The 18,798-nt window shown below is 36.1% G+C and overlaps 1 protein-coding gene across 1 annotated transcript in view; it reads right to left on the bottom strand.

The window, feature by feature from the left end:
- RARB (retinoic acid receptor beta) overlaps window positions 1-18,798 on the bottom strand; it is a 771,255-nt gene that overhangs the window by 538,881 nt on the left and 213,576 nt on the right. Inside the window, exon 3 of the mRNA XM_017955965.2 lies at window positions 1,550-1,601. The gene's annotated coding sequence lies outside the window, so the exon portion shown is untranslated. The remainder of the gene's footprint in view (window positions 1-1,549; window positions 1,602-18,798) is intronic.

Below are 18,798 nucleotides of genomic sequence, written 5' to 3'. Positions count from 1 at the left end.
TTCTTGTTTCCCATCATTGATTCTTGATTCTACTATTATTTTCTCAAGTTGAAAACCACTTTTATTCTATATTAAATTTCAATATTTAGAGTTTTTCCAGATGTGCTGTTCTATTGAGTTCACTCTTTACTCTTATGCCAGTGCCAAACTGTTTTAATTACTTAAACTTTAGTAGAGTATATGCTGTGTTATTAAGTTGGGTAAGTTCTTTTTTCAAAAATTCATATACTTATTCTAAGAAATGAACATTAACTTGAATCACTTTTTCCCTCTAAATTGTAAACCATCGTCATTATTAATACTTAACTAGTATAAAACACCTTTCTCTCCAAAATATAAAATTTAGTGGATCAATATATTGGTATTAAACTGCAACAATAAATTAGAATTATTCCAGCTTACATTTAAGTTTAGATAAAAGCGGCTAGCTCTGAATAAAAAGCAACAGCAAAACAAAATACCAAGAAAGCTGTCTGTGTTCATATCTTAAAGTACTCAACGGAATGTATAACTACACCAAGCAGAGAAGAAAACAAAGTTACAAAATCATAAAAAATACATTAAGTTCAAAATCAATTAGAGAAAAGCAATTAAGTTATTTGGAACTGCTATAGATTGAACTTACCCAGTAGATACACTGGAAGATTAAATAAAAATATGATTATAATAAATTTATAGTTAAACCGCATCACATCAATTCCTTATTTTCTCCTAGTACACTTGGATATGTTTACCTTTGCTATTATTTGTATGTACATATTTATCTTTCCCCCAAAATATAATGAAGGAAATGATGAATAAATGAAATTTTATTTTCACTGTAATTGGATTTTCCCTCTAAAAAGTCTTCTATCTTTTTTGAAATCACTATGAAATAAACTATAATGTTTCCCTTATTGCAAAAGTTCCAGGCCAAGTATGTTAATCCTTTCTCAGGAAATCTCAGGACCATTCTGGTAATAGTTATGTCTACACAACCTTTGCCAATAGTTATGTCTACACAACCTTTCTGCCAATACAGAAACACTGTATTTCTCCTTCAGCTTCATTGTTTTCTAAATCAACTTAATTTTTTTCCTTCTGTATTTCAAGACTTAGCAAACTACAATCTGCAGGACAAATGTTGCCTGCTGTTAGTGGAATGTAGTCACACCACTTGTTTATGTATTGACCAGAGCTGTTTTTGCAACCCAACAGCAGGGTTGAGTATGTGACAGAAGCTGTAGGGTCCACAAAGCCTAAGTATTCACTATCTAGCCCCCTATAGTTTGCAACCCTCTGCTGTATACCATCCAAGTGTTAGAGAGAAAATAAGACATTGTGTCTCTACAAAATATACATAAAAGAACAATTTGTAGAACCATTTTTATGTATAGTATGATTCCACTTTTTGAAAAAATAAAAATAATGGTTTTTATGTGTATATAATAAGTACTTTCAAAATTCATATGCCAAACTGCAGTTATATATGAAGTGCTAGATTATGGAGAACTTCCATGTTTTTCAAAATATTTGTTCGAATGTATTTACTTTTTCTTTCATTACTTACCAGGTATGGGTCTCAGGGAAAGTTACTTCATCTCCGCAGTACTCTGTTTTATCTGTAAAATAAGTGGCTGGATAAGACAGTCTTCCAAATCCTGTTCAATTCTAACATTCTATCACTGTATTTAACACTGCTACCCAATTTTCTTATATAATTTAATTTTGATAACTATTTTAATAGGGAAAGATATTTGCCAGGGATCCCAAACTTAAGATTTTCCATTTACCATTTCTAGTAGAATGTCATTTTCACCGACAACTCACTTCTTTCAGATTCTGTCAAGGTACACTCTTTCAAGAGAAAAGTCACAGGCATTCTAAGGTACTACCATATTTACCAACCTAAGAATATATTTCTCATCAGAGATTACAGCAAACTGTGATTTGTGGGAGACAAAGAATTCTCTGCCCTGATTTTGCTTGCTTTTATTTAAATAGGAGCTTTTGTTGTTCCCATTCTATTACTTGTATTCTCTTGTAATTTGTTGATTTGCTTTTGTAAACAGCATCACCTTGAACTTTGTCTCCACAATGCTCATATCCTAGAAGCTCCCATTTCCTCTAAATTTGATTTTGTTTCTAGTTTTATTTTTAAAGCAGCATTACAAATCTTAAAGCATCATTAAATATGTATTCTAATTTCACATGAAATATAAAGTACAGAACATGGTTTTTTAGTCATTTTATGACTACTAAAATGACAAAAGTTAAAAATCAAAACAAGTACCTAGTAAAAATGAGGTATGGTGAGAGTGGACATGTCTTCAGCTAGTGGAAGTCTATATCAGTATGGTTTTTTTTTCAGGGGATATTTTTCGTCATATATCCAAAGACTCAAGAGTTTAACCAAGCAATTTTACTTTTAGGAATGTGCCCTGAGGAAATAATTAAAAGCAAGGAAAGAGATAGGCATCCAAGTATTTATAAAAATGAAAAACTGAAAACAAATGTACATAAATAGTGCCTTAGGTTAACTCACTAAGATGCAACAATGTAATTAAATACTATACGGCCACTAAAATTATATTATAAAAAATGTAAAATATTATGGGAAAAATCTCGTTCCAAAATGTGGAAAATGGTTGTAAAAGAATGTGTATAGTTAGATTTCTTGTACTAATGCACATGTATAAATATTTATGCATGTGTTAGAAAGTGACTGGGATACTGGCCAAGACGTTAATACTGGTTATCTCTTGGTGGTAGAATTATGGGTAAAAATTTCTTTGGAGTTTTTTGTAACTTTCAAGTTTTCTACATTGATTGCATATTTTATTACCATAAGAATTATTTAGAAGCTATAAATTACAAATATAAAAATTTTCAAATGTCTAGATTATATTCACTCATAGGGACCTGTCAAACCTAGATAGAACCAATCATTTTACTAATTCAAAAATTATGTCATTTTAATGGAATCCAACAAATTTTTGATCAATTGCATAATCAATTGGTTGGTTTTTGTTTATATAGGAGAAAATTAAATTAGTAATAATGAACAATAAAGAAAATAATACAATAAGATCATCTACCCCACTCATGCCCCTCTTATTCTTATCTTAGGACACTGGGTTTTTTTAATTTCAAAGATTTTACTTTAATAAGTTGTAGTAACTGTACTTATTTGCTTTTTACTTGGTATTGGATATGCCTATCAAAGCTTCATGAAGGCATGGATTATATCTTACTGGTTGATTTAGTACAGATTTCACATTTGTTCAATGGGCAGAGATAAAAGAACAGAACTGTGTAAGCTTTATACAATCTGAAAACTGAAAGTCATTAGATTGGTCAGTTCCTTTAACCTATAAAGACCCATGGTTGGCAAAATGTTCCCTGAACTTCACCACTTGGAGTTTATACAACCCAACCACACAAAAGCAAAGCATACTATATCAACATCCCGGATATTTATGAAAATCAAGACCATTAATCTTTATGACTGAGGGAGAGTTAACCTTCTTTACCTATACTGCCATTATTTAATTTTATTCCTTTAAAAGATTACATCTGATAAATCAGCCATAATCACAACTTTGAACTCCAAATATAATTAACCAAATGGCAACCCAGTGCCATTTAGGTGAAAGTTAATGGACAGGAAGTTTATGCTCTAAAGTCAATTTTTATAACCTAAGCAAAGTGGAAGTGCAGTACATAATTCAATATTCATTTGGGCAGTATCAGGAGGGGAATAGTTTAATTCAGGATAAAGAATCAAATATAATGATAATTGTTCAGAAGTATATCTTTGTATCACAATTCTATATACATCATTTTTATTTAAGTAATAATTCAATCTCTTTAAGAGCTCTTTTAGAGGACTTTATAGGTCAAGTTCTAAATACACTTTCGATAGTTAAAAAATTCAATTTATTTTAAAATGATAGTTTAGCTTTCTCAATCATTTGGAATAGTCTTTTTCTAGTAAGTCTGAATGAATAAGGACTCATCATATTCTTAAAATAAAAAAGCAAGCATGAGTATAAATCAAAAGCCAAGAAACTGAAACAAAAGAAGTCCTCTTCATTTTTCCTTTGAAGCTGTTTTCATCCCATAGGGTCCACAAATGAGTAAGCCTTTCCTATGCCAAGTCTTTCAAAGCAAAAATTGGAAGTGGAAAGTTACTCAATTAGCTGGCAAATTCAGTCAGTGAGGCGAGCCAACCTAGATTAATTGAGGCTTTATTTTTGTATCTATTTTTGCTTATGATTTTCCTAAGAGATTAGAATTTAAAATTCAGTCTCAAGGACAAGTATTTTGTTTTGAATTTTAAGTGTGGAGAAATGGCCAGAATACTGAAACCCAACTCTCCTTCTCAAACATAATTTGAAAAATTATGGAGATAATGACAGGTCCCTTAATGATGGAGCATCTTACGTTAAAGTCATAATGGGAACACAAGAATGCTTATTGCAAAAGAATCCTAAGATTCTATTCCTGACTGGCTTATGACTGCCAGCAAGGGCTGGTTTGTGGGTTCAATGCAATAAGCATGGAAGATTCAGCAGAAGTACTTGTACTCTTTAAATAAAACAGTGGGACCATTTAGGCTCAGCCCATAAGCTTCAAGACTGAAAGCTAAGACTTTGAGTAATCTACCCGATTATGGATGATGAATCATGGCAGAAATTCCAAGGTACATGGGAAACATACTGGGGAGTGCCATCATGAAATACAACTTCTGAACATCTAACAGTGAAGGCTCATACACTAACCATATGGTTTACTTCAAGGCTTAGTCATTAGTGCTACAGTCAATCAATTTACACAGACTTTAGGGGAACACTCATCGTTAAAGAATTTTTTCTCTAATGATTCTAAGGAGGGGCAAAGGAAGAATTGTAGCAAGATAGTAGTTTGTCTTTAAGAGACAACATTATATTTTGCTGAATAATTAAAAGAATTCTATCCTCTCAAAATGCTGATGGCAAAACTCTCAAACAAAATAAGGGTTGAATTCTCTTATCATATATACAAGTATGTATATCATATGATACATTGAGATACATACAAGTATATAAATTGGATATGTATTGGATATATACTAAAGATTTCATTATAATGAAACTGCTACTAAGAGGATCTATTGCTCTGGGACAGAGTCCCAACTTTTAAACATGTGGCAAGAATCCAGTTGATTTAAGCACTCTTCTCCTTTTATATTTGCTTTCCATATTCTAGAAAGTTTTCTGTAATTGTTCAAAACAATATTTATGCACATATTAAGGTCATTTGTTTTAGACAGTCAATGATGCAAACTGATAGGCTACTGGGCAAATTATGTTCACAAAATATACTTTTGAGCCAGTATTCCTTAAGATTGAATTTTATTGCTTTTAGATGGGAATCTCTCTGGCTTTCCAGAAGCTTTTCTCTCCCCTGCTGCGCTACACCCAGCCATTTGGAAGCTGTCTCTCACTGAGGTTATCTGCTTGGCCTCTGAAGGCAGCTGAGATGGCTACCCTGATCCTGATTTGTTTTCCTAATTTAGGGTGCCTAGTGTGTGTTGATTCTCTTTGACCAGCCTGTTACCAGCAGGAAATAGATCTCTTGACCCCCTGAAACCTCTCCCTGCACATTGGGCTCTGAAACAAGACGACACTAAGAGTTGGGCATGTTTCCCAGCAGGGTAATAGTGAGTTCTTTACTTTTGGGACAGATTGGTTAGATTAAACGTTGTTCCCACAGCATTTAACGATAATTATGGAGTATCTAACATGACTGGTGTGGCAGATGCTGTCAGAGCACTGCCCACATGTCCCCAGATCCCTTTACCATCTTAGAACATGCCAACTCCCCATGCACTTTCACTCCCAACAGCCAGCACCTGTAACTCTTTTTGGAGGTTTGCTGCATAGAGGTGGTTTAAATACACCAGCTTCTGGTTCCTGGTTGTGATGATTCTGGGGTATGCCCTACCCTAATTCTAGAGCCTCTGAGCAGGATCAAACCAAAGTTACTCTCTATGTAACTTTGCTTGCTGCCATCCCTTTATTGGCCTTGTCTTTCTAGTCCCACTCCTCCCCAAGTCTTCCTAATAGCCTTTCCCCCAATCTTCATCGCAAGATCTATTTTCTGTAGAAATCTACTTAAGACAGCTAGTTTTCCAAATTTGTAAAGAATAAGGATAATGGGTAGCCAACTCTTCCAGAGACCCTGTAGTTTCCATAAAACAAAGTATTATAACTCAAGTTGGAACTTGTGCAAATTATATTTACCATCTCCCTACATATATCGTACTTTCAATTCTTAAGGGCCCTCAGTGCATAAATCAGTTACACAATGATGCTTGTTGTTGACAGCAGAATTATTCATCAAATACATTCATGGTACTTGGCAGGTACTCCATGAGAAGCCAAATTTGCAATAATATTCAAAAATATCTACTGCTATCAACAAATTATGGGATACCTCACAAGGTCAGCTTCATCTTCTTTTTTAATTTACCAAATGACAGGATTAATTTACAAATCCAAATACCAAACCGTGATATGGTCACACATTTTAAATTTTGAATAATATTTCTGAAACTTTGACTTTTAATTTGTTACTCTTGAGAATTGCTTTTGAGCAAAAGCAGAATGAATAAACGCTAATGATGTATAAGTCCCTGGTTCAGAGACCGGTGTCACAATTTTCTAATACATGAAGTATTTAAAGACTGATGAGACAGTACATTATACCTGCATGGTAATTTAGTTCAGAATTCACAATTATTTTATTTCAGTATTAATTGCTCTTGTCTCTCAATAAATGACTCTGTAGGAAGTGGAATTCAATTTCATTCGTTTTCAATAATCGAGATTGCTTTGAACTAGCTCAATAACTCTCAGCTCCTTTTGGCCTTCAATATATTGCTAGTGGTAGCACATAAATAATCTGGGTTTTCTTTTCAGATTCCAAAGCAGGGCTGTCTGGCCTTTGGCAAAACAGCTAGGTAGACACAGTTTGTGCTCCATGTTTCCACCTCTTTTGCTATGCCCTACTCAGCATCCACAGTTTCCCTGCATCTCAGGTTTCTCCTGCTTCCCCTTTCCTCTCAGGGGCAAGTGCTAGGAAACATTTATATACACACTGATGAGAGTCAGCCTCTCTGACTTCACTCATCCTGTGTCTTCTGTCTGAAGTAGCTTTCTGCCTTCAAATCCAAATATATGAAGTGAGATCATGGTTCACGCCAAACACCACCATCTCCACAGCGCTCCTGCAGACCTCCCTACGTAGAAGAGGGCATTCAGTTCCCTCAGGACTTCTCTATCTCTCCTATGCCTCTTCATCTCCTTACACTGAATTAGAGGCATTCACACGCCTCCCCCAACTAGTACACAATCAATTTCTTAAGGTTGTGAATCATAAGCCATTCATCTATTTATTTCACGTAGTGCTTAGCCAAGTTTCCTGTCAAAAAACATCGGAACGAAAAACCAGTGGATGAATTAATGTATGCACATTTGGTTTAAAAGAGGCTTGTCTATGAGTCTACATTTTAGTCACATAAAACTACTTCTTTCAAAACAAGTCTCACTAACTCACCTCAGAGTCTTTGTTTACTCATAGGTTTTAGCTTTGATCAAGCTGTACTGGAAATGTGTCCACACGGACTCCCCCCGCAACCCCCATGAAACCAAGAACTCCTCAAGTGCAAGGACAATGACCTGCACCAGGCCCAGGGTAGGAGCACAAGTCATTTCTGTAGACTGAATGGGATTACAATGCCCTGTGATTTCATATGTTCCTTTCCAAAGACACATTTCAAAAGATGAGTACGGGCAGGACACTTCATGGACCACTGCATTTGAGCTCACATTCTTAGGTCAGTAAGGAAGAGACATGGTAGCCTTCCTCATAAACCCTAACCTTGCTCCAGTTCCATAACTGATTTGGGTACTCTACAGAAACTTAAATTTTTTTCACCTAACATTCAAAGCAAAGTGATTTCCAAAAGCACTAACCTATCAGAACTCCATCAACAGTTATGGAACACATGGGCTATTATTTATTGGCCTGAGTATTCTTTGTATTTGTTTGCAAGTCACTTTCAAAAGTGTTGTAACTCTTTTCCTCCCCAGCCTACAGATGCCTAGAGGAAAGGACATCTGACTTTTTCAAACCACGGTTCCGGCTGGAATGGCAATGCAAACTTTGCATTTGTGTCTTAGGAACTGCTGCCAAGGATTCAATTCAGTTCAATTCAATAAACATCTACTATGGACCTGCTAAGCAAAGGAAACTGCTTTTGGAATAAGGAGGTGTCAGATATAAATGGAACCCAATTCTTACCCCTAGGAAAGCTTGCAGTCTTGTGAGAGAAAAAGACAGGTAAGTGACTATGTGTGATACAAGGCAAAGGCTGGAAGTTGTAGCAGATTTTCTTAAGAATAAGTTGTTTAATGTGATTGCATGAAGGGATAAAGTTAATTATCACCATCAAACCTTGTCATAAGTCACACTCCCATGTAGTCCAGGGGTGCTGCTATTTACTAGGTTAATTACGTGGCTTCAATTGCTTAAAATCTATAATCTCTCCCCTTAGCCTACTCCACTTCTTTTCCCCTTTTCTTAAGGATACTTTCCAGTTTTCAATGTTTCAATTAATTTTCCATGTTTCACTCTGAACTCACATCCCAACTAAACTGGAATGCTCCAAACTATAAACATGCTTTAAAAGTTGTGTCCAGGCAACCTAGAGGAAGGATGATCTCATTGCTTCTGCCAAATTGTCTTCTTTCTCGGCATCTCACAATCTAGAATCTCTTTTTTTTCTTCTGTGACTGTTTTACCTCTCACGTGGGACCCCACTTTTACTACTCCTGGCTTCTCTTCTCTTGTCACACCCAAGAAGTCACATACATATTTCTAAATGGAGAATACAAAACTACCTCTGGTGTAAAGGAAGAATGCTTTAGGATGAAGATAAGAGAATATAATTGTTAAATTGCAATCTACTTTACTATTTTCACCTGAAGAACTACCTGCAGGAGCTAACCTTCAGGAAAATACTTTCAATGATAATCTAACCAACTTTTCTGTGCTGCTATGTGGTTCTACATCTGGTCCACCTAAAAGAGTTAAGACATTTCCTACCCTATTTTAGTTTTTTTGATACATTTGTCATATAACAGCAAAACATATCTACTTACATTTAAATTTTTAAATGAAGAAAAATAATTTTTAGTATAGTATGCCCCAAATATTGCATGGGATATACTTACACTAAAATGTATTTTTTTAAATATACAATTCAAATTTACTTTGGTATCCTGTATTTTTATTTGTTAACGCTAGCAATTGTACTTCTCTGTATCTCAAAATTGAGTTTCAATGAATCTGTAAGAGAATTTGGGAGGCAGTTAGGTGTGATGGTCAAGAGTAGAGGCTTGGGAATCATATACACAATGGGATACATCCTCGCTGTCACATATTGTGATAATAAGGGCTTTAAACCAATATTCTTATGCTCTTCTCCTCAGGATGGATATAAGATACATACCACCTCCTCTGTCCAGTTTAAGTTAGGTGTAGGCCAATTAGCTTTGGCCAGTGAAATGGGTATGGGGAGCTCTTTCTGTTTTCTTCCCTTAGTGCTCACAAAATCATATACTGAGATGGAGCCTCCATTAGCCTGGGTCCCTGAGTATCCACAATAAACAAAACATACTGTGCCTGTAACATGAGTGTCAAATATATTAGGGAGGTAGAGAGAGGGTTAAATTAGAGAAATTGGTAGGATAACATAGCTTTTATGGGAAAGTCTTTTCACACAGAATCCATTTCTCACCATTTTTGTACCCGTTTCTTTCACAGTCCATTTAAGATGCTACCTCCCTTCAAGCATAGAAGTAGTTTCTCATCTGCATAAATTCTTAACTAGGCTATGTTCTCTCCTCTATCATACCCCTTTCTCTCTGTACTTATGATAGCTTATCTTGCATTATTTTGTTTATACGCTTGTCTCATGTTCTTTTCTGAACTGTAACTTTCTTGACGTATCTATCATCTAACAGCTCACTGTTCCTAATGAATAATAGTGTCTTTAAAAATATTGATTAAATTGAATGTGTAGTCTTATTTTTATACAGGTAGGTAACAAAACTCTATTAACAATAAAACATTTTCCTTTACTAATTCAAATATATACTGCTTGATCTTTGCAAATAGTCTTATTCTCCTCTATTTTTATGCACATAGGATTCAAAGAGGCTGGATTCTACTTTGGTTTTTAGGCATAAAGCATCTTTAGACAGTTCTTTGAAAGTACTTACAAGCTTCTTCTTTCTTTCCTTATAACCCTCAGGTCAGGGTCTATCTTAATGCTGGAAACACTCCCTTTCTCCTACAATAACAAATATAATATTCACAACAATTACACGTTTCTATTCCTCCCCCATACATGTATGTATTTTATCTGTGTCTTCATATCCTTGACAGGTGATTTAAACTCTGCTTTATCTCAACACCTGCTTTTCCTCTGTGATCATCAGACGTTTTTCACTTACAATTCTACTCCTTCCTTTTCTGTGGCTTCACACAGGAAGCCCTATTCTACTTGCGTTAAACATGGCATATCAAAGACACACATTTATCTCTACCTCCTCCCAAAAGCCATAAATCCACAAAGTTAAAGAGAAGGAGAGATGAGAGAACAGTAAATGAGTGACGTCAAATTTTTAGAAGCTGGAAAGCATATGGGAGACTTGGCACACCAGAAAGAATTAAAACATTAAACTCTGTTGAGTTGAAGAGGAGTGGATGGTCAACAAGGAGTTCATTTACATGACAGAAATAAATGTCTTCCTAGTACATGGCATTTTCATATATAAGAAATATTTGCATACTCCTAAGTGTTGAATATTGATTAAATAATTATGATATAACTATATTGGAGAACGGGGGAGGAAGAATGAGCACACAAATGCGACATGAAAGAGTTAAATCTTTTTCTATAATTGGATGCCAGCAAATGACTAAAATGAATTTTTTAAAGTGTAACAAGGAATTTAGAAATATTGGAATGAAATACAAGACACTTGCTGAAAAGCTGAAAATGGTTGCCTCAGGGGAGTAGGAATCAGTGGTGGAAAAGGGTGGAGTAGTGCTAAAAGGCTTATAGAACTATTTGACTTCTTAAACTGAATACACATAAGACTTTTTCTCTAAAACCAAATCACTTCACTTGTGTGTAAAAAGATGAGAGTTATTATTTTTTCTAACCATGACCTTTTGAGAAGTAAAGATTTAATTAGAAGTATTATGGTTCTTATCTTAGGGATTGATCCTTGTGTAAAATACTGACCATTTCGTGATGACTTTGGTCATAAGGTGATGCAGTGTGTCTTATCTGCCTGAAAGCAGCTCACCTTGACATAGTAAATGTACCTTCTAGACTCTTTTCCACAGCCACAGCCTGGGAGTCAAGGAGAAGCAGAGATTTCTAGGTTTTACTGTTGCAGAGTCATTTCAATATACAGTCATCTGTGTTGCCACACAAAACTCCAAGCCTAGAAACTTGTCACACTCGTACAAACTTGGGATACGCTTTTCCACGTCTCCAAAATACCCTTCCTCACCCACCTAGAAAACTGAGCCTTTAGAATCCAGATTAAATACCCTTTCCTTCTATGAAACTTTTCTTCCCCAAATAGTTAAGAGTGTCCACTTCCTATGTGTAATATTGCTCACCACATCACTAACAACAAATTACCTGTCTACATGTCTTTCCCTTTACTAGACTCATGAGAGAACTATATTTTGCTTTTTATTCACAATGCCAAAAATACATATCAAACAAATAAACAGTTTCAGTAAACTGGGCAGTTTCAAGTAATTAACTGAAATGTTGATGAAATTTGCAGGGAATCATCCATAGTTAACACATCAGTTTGGATTAGTTGTATCTTCACACAAATGTGAAGATGCTGAGCTGAAATAATGTCCTTAATTTTTTAATTTTATTTTTGCATGTTGTATTCTCTTTATATAGTTATTCAGAAGTCTGACACCAATAGGATGCTTTAATTTTTAACACTACATAAAAAGCATGTGGTATAGACATACACATCCACAGAGGTAAAATACTCAAAGTGTGCATTCCTGCCTTTATGAATCTCACAACCTGTTCCAGAAAGTCTCCCACCTTTTTTATGACAAGAACCTCAACTGGAAAAACAATAGTCAAAGTGATGTAAATAAGCAAGGATAATTTGCCAGGTCAAAGTATACATATTCTACCATATTCAATGCTGATCCCTAGAACCCTAAATCGATACTTGGCAAACTTTTGACAATTCTGAGTCAAGTCACGTGAATGCTAGAGTCTGTAGTAGTAGAAGACAAATTTCTCCAGACTGGGCAGAGGGACCTGTTTCTTGATGAGCTTCAGCCTGCCCTTTGAAGCCCGTTTCTTGATGAGATTATTTCCTTTCTCCCAGTTCCTTAGTTCTTCCACAAGCATCCCTAAAATGTCTCACTGCTTCTGTTGAGATACTTTGACCTAGCCTAATCCACAAAACTTCTCCAAACCAGCTGAAAACTATGGCTCATCTTTCTGTATCAGGGGCAATTATATAATTTACTGAAATAAAATTAAAAGTGGTCTTAATTTCTTTCTCTGCAGAAAGGCCATTTTTAAACCCCTAAAATTACAGAAGTATGGCCAGATGAACCACAATAATCAGATAAACACCAAAGAAATCTGAAAGTAAGTGCTTTTGGCCAGAGAAACCACTAATTTTCTGCCATCACAAAAATTAATCAGGATACACAGAATGTCCCAGAAATGTAGACACAATTATAAATATTTTTAGAAAACAACTTGAGTGAAGATGTATAAGCAAACCTGTATAATGAAATAAGCCCTTGACAGAAATAATACACTCCTTCAAAACAGGACATTTTGCATTTATTGACATGTATTCATAGAGGAAAGTTGTGTGTACTTAATTGAGAAATCATATATTGGATGGGGGTCAGGAGAGTGCTTTATACAAAACATCTATCAAGGCATAGCTATTTAGATCAACCAAGTAGGAAATCCAGATTGGTAACTTAGATGACCCAAATCACCAAGTTAACCATTTTTCAATCCAGTGCTTTCCACTGAGTAGATAATATTTATACTAAATGAAGAGATGAAATGAGTGATTATCCTGTGTGTTAGTCTGTTCTCAAACTGCTAATAAAGACATACCTGAGAATGGGTAATTTATATAAAAAAGAGGTTTAATGAACTCACAGTTCAACATGGCTGGAGAGGCCTCACCATTATGGCGGAAGGCAAAAGAGAAGCAAAGGCACGTCTTACATGATGGCAGGTGAGAGAGCTTGTACAGGGGAACTCCCATTTATGAAACCATCAGATCTTATGAGACTTATTCACTACCATAAGAACAGTGTAGAAGAAACAACCCCCATGATTCAATTATCTCCACCTTGTCCTGCCCTTTACAGGTGGGGATTATTACAATTCAAGGTGAGATTTGGGTGGGGACACAGCCAAACCAAATCATCCCACTGCTCTATACAAGCAAAACCACCTGCATAATTCAGGTGAGAAATGCAGATAGACAGTATGGTACAGTGGGAAGAGTAGGTGTTGGAATTCAAAGGACTTAGGTTCAAATTCATTGAGCCTCTCTGTTTACTTATTTGCAAAAACAGGGAAAACAAAAGACCTACTATATTGAGTGAGAGAGAGCACTTAGCATCGGCTAAATAGTGGTGATTACTCCAAAATATGCTACTGCCCTTCATTTCCCCATGTACACAACGGCCTCTAGTTACTATGAAACACTGTGTTCCTTGACATTTGCTATGACATCCAATATAATAGATGTAGAGTCTGAGTGAATCCTTTAAAAACTCCTTTTCTTTTTCACAGGTTTCTTTTACATAAACATTTTTTTAAATGAATCCCCCAGCTTTTCCTTATGGATTGTGCCCCTGACCTAATTACATAAGTACCTGATGGGCTGGAACGCTTCCAAAAGGGCCTCTTAGGAAAAACAATCTGAAGGGTTTTCTTCTCCTTCTTTTGTAATTACATAATTACTCAGCTGACTAATATGAGTCACCATGTGCCATTCTAATCTCCCAGGCACAAAATAGTTTTATTATTTTCCTTGGAACTACCTAATTACCGAATGGATAGCAATAACTCCTGGGCTCTTTTCTGTAAGTAATCTGTAAAGCTCAAGACAAATTCCTCCAGAAGTCTTTGCAAATGGAGGAGAATTTAGAATAATACTATCATTTGCCACATGAGACACTGGAGCTCTTAGTGACAAGGGTAGTCCAATGATATACCACAAATAAATTCGGAGAAAAATTTAAGACTCTGGGCACAGGATAAAATATTGAGGCACATTCTCCCTGCTGTGTTCTAGGAAATAAGTGTTCCTGAGCCAAAATAGCAGTGGCTGAATGCACATCTCATCTCTTAAAAAACCAGCAAGCACTCCCGATATATGTGTATTAACTTATAAGTTATATGCACCTAATATAGTTTCATATATTAACTATTAGCCAAGCTTATTATTTTAATAAAATCCACATACTAATATAAATTATCAATTATAGGACAGGCATGGTGGCTCATGCCTGTAATGCCAGCACTTTGGGGGGCCGAGGTGGGAGGATCACTTGAGGACAGGAGTTTGAGACCAGCCTGACCAACATGGTGAAACCCCGTCTCTGTCAAAAACTACAAAAATTAGCTGAGCATGGTGGTGTGTGCTTGCAATCCCAGCTACTCAGGGAAGCTGAGGTAGGAGAATCACTTGAACCCAGGAGTAGAGGCTACAATGAGCCAAGATCACACCACTGCATTCCAGCTTGGGTGACAGAGTGACACCCTGTCTCAAAAATAAATAAATTATAATATTTTTCATACCCCAATAGAAGCCTAGGATATCTCGTCTTAAAGAGTGCTGCCTTCCAGAATATAAAAGTCTTCAATAGATCTTAAAATTGCTCTATGAATGACCTGTAGTTTCTCAGTCTCTATTCACTTAGGGAATAACTTAGGAGACTATTTTGATCCTTTTCTGCAGTTTTTCAAAGGCATATGCAAGAAAATTACACAAGTCTTTGAGCATATCAGTCTACCCCAGCATATTTTCTAGGGGGTGCTCAGGCCAACAAGCCCAGCAGCTTTTTCTCCATGCCTTTCTTGACCTCATTTTCTTTCCCTAATTTCCCATTCGACCCCAGAAATGGTGGGTTTGCAAAAGCCTCCTTCTGATCTAGGACCAAAAGAGCTGGGCAGACTACATGATTTCCAAAGCCAACATATTGGCCTACGCCCTGGGTATGACAGATTTCTTATAAAAATAAACATATTTATCCAAGCCATTGAACAGTCAGGTCTAATGAATATTAAATCTGATCAAGCCATTTTCCTATGTATAATAAAATACCAAGTCATGTTGTAATTTAACTGTATTTAGAACTGTCCTCCTTAGTTTACATTCATTAAAACATTTTAAGAAAAAGGCTACATTAAATTTTACTTTGGAACTAATAAAAATATTAAACCTTAAGAAGTCCTGAAGCTTTGCTAAGGCAGCTGAACTTAATATGCTTGTAATTTCCCGAAGTAAGAGATTCAATTCCATAACAATGAATTTTGTATTCCACAGACTCATAGCTCACATTTTTTAAAAGGTTCATGAGGCATTAGAAAATATAAATCTGAAAAAAAAAAAAAATGTTCAGTCATGTCTGATTGTTCTGGTACATAAACCAACTCATACAGTATAGTAGAAGTAGCAACACTGAAGTCGTTTTGACAGTTGAACACAAACAGAGGCCCCAAACAATGAACACACAGAAACAGGACACTCCTCTGGAGGGAGGGAGCTCTGGCTTTGAATGTCAGGAAGGGAGCCAACAGGCTGTCCGTTTACTTAAACTTCTCAGATACAAACAGTTACCTCGCTTTCTCTCTTGGAAGGGCCTCCTGATAAACCTCCCTCCTGTCCCACTGCAGACCCCCAATCTTCCTCAACTCTGTTAATTAGGGGAGAGAAAAAAGGGAGAGGGAAACCAGAAAGCTCACTGACCTATCTATAAATGCACAACATTTCACTCTCTCCTCCAGGCTCAGAGGTTTAAGACTCCCCTTTCTCCATCAAACACCCAGAAAAGTTGCTTTTGCCAGAAGGCACTGTACTTTTGCTATTCCAGCTTTTAGACCAGTCATTTCCTAGAAACAGACCTGACATCTTCCTCTCCTCTCAAACCTCCTGGTGCCACTAAACTCACCAAACTAAACTTTTTAGGTTTTCGAAATTTTTCTTTCAGAAGCCATTGGTCATAGTCCATTCCTCCAAGTAGAACAAAAAAATGCCGGGAGGACTTTCCTTATAAGGTTCATGACTCCTCCTTCAAACTATCAACTGTCAGATATAAACAGGGCATTCACTGAGAACAATGGAGATTAACAGAGAGAGACAGGACGGCTGTCTGGGGGGAAAGAATGGTTCCAAGATTCCAGGACTGGTCTTCTATAGTCAGTTGGCTATTGTATCCTGTAAGTCCTAATGTTGCTAGGAAGAAGTTCTATTTGATTGTGGCATCTTTCAGTAATATTAGAAAGATACTTATTTGAATTAGCTATTCATTCCATCTACAAAAAGTTGAGTATCTTCCATTTTCCAGACAGTATTTGCAGGGAACAAGAGAGACACATTCATTTACTTCCCTAGAAATATTTCAAGTATTTATTATAAGCCAGGCATGTGCTGGCCATGTACCACGACTCCTAACACATGGAACCTTGAACACCAATCCCAGGCTCTGATTACTGTAACAAGGTCTGATAGGTGAGAACTCAAGGATTTGTTTTTCAGCCCTATAATATACAAAAATAGACATCCTCCTTTCCTTCCTTTCTTCCTCTTATCAATTTAACACGTATTAATGAAGGGTCTGGATACATTTGGTAGAGTGCTAGGCGCTGAAGACACAGCAGTAGGCAAACTCAGATACAGTTCCTGCCTGTCATTTAAAAAAGTTGACACAAGGCCAATTTCTCATGTTTTGCCCAGCTGGGGAATAAGATATTAATGTCAGAATCACACATACATCAAATGTTGCAGCTGTCATTAGTCCTTGAAGGTGAGAAAGGAAAATGTGAGGCATTTAACAGAATTTTGTTCAAAAAAGAGGGAAGGGTCTATTAAAGAATTTATTAAAAGGGCTTTGCTGTTTAAAATTCTTCCCTGAACTTGTTTACCTTCTGTTGACTCATTTTCATTTATTTTGAAGGATTTCATTGGACTGAAACTCTAATTTAAAAAAAAAAAAAAAGAGAAAACCGGAGAGGTCTGCAGAGCGTCAGTCCGCCAGTCAGGAGGCCTTGCACTCCATATCCACATACACATGCTTTCTATTAAAACCACTGAGAGGTACTTCTGAATAGCATCAACCACACATTTCCTCAATGAGCCACAAAATAAAGTGCTATTAATTCTCACCAATATTCATGAAATGATTGCTTTTTATTGCTTATGTCTAACCTCCTACCATGGTCCTGAAATTTTCTATCCTTTTCTGACCTATGGGTGACTTCTGCATCTCAGGGAGCATACTGAGTGGTCATGTAAATGCTTAAGGGTTATAAAGTCTAATATGCTACTCAGATAAGAATTATCTTGATATAATTATAAATAGTATCCTTTAAAAAAAAATCCTGTAATGCCTACTTTACCTTTCCTGTCCCTGAACTCCATGGGAGGAATAAGCTTTCTTTCTAGAGAAAAACATTCTTTCTTTTTAAATCTATTAATACATCAGTCCAAATTTTTTCTTTTTAAAATTCCAAGTCCTGTTGAAAGAGGTTTTTAAAAAAAAAAATTAAAAAAAAAAAAAACCCACACATTACACTTCACATCCCCTCTGACCATTCTCAGGTTACAAGCCTCTGAAGTGTGCTTGGCCTGTTGCCGGTGTATTTATTACTATTAATAAATGAGTCACTGGTGTAAGAATGCAAATTTTATGTGGCCCATGTATAAATGAGCCTGTTAAGAATGGCCAGATACACATTTTATGTGACTGCTAAATAATTATGTCATAGAAATACAGCTTGTGAATTCAACATTAAAAAAGAAATGGATTCCAATAATGTTAGAATGAGTATTTGTCAAAACATGGTTTTGATGAGTTGTGACTATCAAAAAAAAAAAAAAAAGATGAAAGAGAAAGTGATCAGGTTCTAGGGAGAGCAACATGGAAGCTTAAGCTTACTACAAGAGCCTCTGATACAATGTCCTTGGTCGCTCCCCTGCCTCATGCCATTATATCATGAGGGCACATCCAATTCACAAAACTGCTCCTATGCTTTCAGCATTTTCGTCTGTGAAGACAATTACTGGATGAGGGATATCTGAAGCTTTGTACAGAGCCACAAAACCCCGACATCAGAACTGAGAAAATTATAAAAGCAGAGAGTAGGAAAGTGGTTGTCAGGGGAGAGGGGGGGTAGAAGAAATGGGGATATATTGGTCAAGGGGTACAAAGTTTCAGTTATGAAAGATAAGTTCAATTTAAAAGAATTGAAAAACTTATCACAGATAATAGGAACTTGGAAGTGAACAGACAGGATCTTGGAGCTCACATTCACATTGACACGGACATTCAATAACTATACAGTGGATTACATCGATATAAGTGTGTTAAGTATTATTCGGTGCTCATCAAGTGGCACAAACCAGAGCTCACCAAGGTGACATTTCCATATTAAGCTGTCCT

This window comes from Papio anubis, chromosome 2, assembly GCF_008728515.1.
Source record: "Papio anubis isolate 15944 chromosome 2, Panubis1.0, whole genome shotgun sequence".
Taxonomy (NCBI): domain Eukaryota; kingdom Metazoa; phylum Chordata; class Mammalia; order Primates; family Cercopithecidae; genus Papio; species Papio anubis.
Note: the sequence above shows the minus strand (reverse complement) of the source record. Positions and strands in the feature narration are given on the sequence as shown.